Below are 1,399 nucleotides of genomic sequence, written 5' to 3'. Positions count from 1 at the left end.
TTCCCAGCCAAACAAATGTTTTTAACTATAATTGTCATGCATCAATTTCACAGCTAGAATTCCCAACATCAAAGAAATTGCACAATACATATAGTTACTAAACCACAAATACACACATGACATACATGTTCGCACACATACTTACAGAAGTGTACTTAGGGCAACTTAATTTTCTGACTGACACTGAAGCCATATTTTTCTAAACTGCTGCTCCAGGTATTTTTGTTTGGAAAATCTATCATAGTAGAATACAGCTGTTTATTTGATGAGCGTAAAAGAAAGATAGGCTGTGGCAACCAGAAAGTTTTAATGCCATTCAATTTGTATGGAATGAACCTGCAGAAACATTTAAGTGTTCTTGGGATGCAAAGTTTGGGCTGAAGTGTGATATCAAGCCACAAGCCAGTTGCAAAAAGTGTACAACAGTCATCTCTTGAGGTCAAACCTGGTACACCCAGATATTCACAAACATTTCAGGATACATACCTTGTCCCATATTGCTGCATACTCTGATCATGTGTGAATTTCACAGAAGATTCATACTGTTCTGCTAGCTTGGAATTGAGGATTTGTTCATATTCATCCCAAATTTTATCTCCCTAGTCTTTTAAGAGCCACTCACATATTATTTCAATTTGTTGGAAAGTAAAAGTGCGTTGGGTCCTTCTTCATCCAAGTTCAGAGGAGTGAGGCTGACTTTCTGAAGTACAAGCTTCTCTCTGATTGAGAACAACTTCTAAATTTCTCCTCCTCTGATAATGACTATGTTCTTCACTAAATGTAAAAATTTTGCTCTGGAATTAGAAGGCACAGGATGCTGCTGGGAGGGGTGGCTGCTGTAGAATCAGCAGTAAGGTATGCAACAGAATGACTGTGGCTTGGTGGCTGGGGGCCTGAGGCCCAGAGTGAGGCTGGGCAGAGGGGTGCAGTGTCACCACTTTGGGGAACCAGGGCTCAGCAGCACCAACTTGAACTCCATGGGCTGCTTCAGCATTTGCCCAGCATGCCATGCAGCTGAGTGGCTAGAAACCAGGAGAAGTCACGGAGGCAACTGTGGCTGGAGCTCCAGCTCCTCAGCAGGTCTTGCCAGACAAGCCAGTTTCCATAGTGCCTAACTATGTGATTCTTGGTCTTGCTTCCCTTTACATGTTGTGTTACATTCACCAGTTCACTTCTATTGAACTATCATTTTTTTCCTGGAATGAAGACAACTTGATCATGATGTATGTTCTTTTAATATGTTGTTGAGTTTTCTTTGAAAGTACATTACTGAGGATTTTTATATCTATGTTCATGAAGGAAATTGGTCTATAGTTTTCTTTTTTATTAGATCCTTACATAGTTTGTGTCAAGGTAATACTTGCATTGTAGAATGAATTTAGAAATATTCCTCATATCT

General features: G+C 40.0%; 1 pseudogene; it reads right to left on the bottom strand.

The window, feature by feature from the left end:
• Positions 1–259: 259 nt before the first annotated feature.
• LOC109679681 (akirin-1 pseudogene) lies at positions 260–1,174 on the bottom strand (annotated as a pseudogene).
• Positions 1,175–1,399: the final 225 nt, after the last annotated feature.

The sequence above is a fragment of the Castor canadensis genome, chromosome 10, assembly GCF_047511655.1.
Source record: "Castor canadensis chromosome 10, mCasCan1.hap1v2, whole genome shotgun sequence".
Taxonomy (NCBI): Eukaryota; Metazoa; Chordata; class Mammalia; order Rodentia; family Castoridae; genus Castor; species Castor canadensis.
The sequence above is the reverse complement of the archived record's forward strand: the minus strand, read 5'-3'. Positions and strand labels throughout refer to the sequence as shown.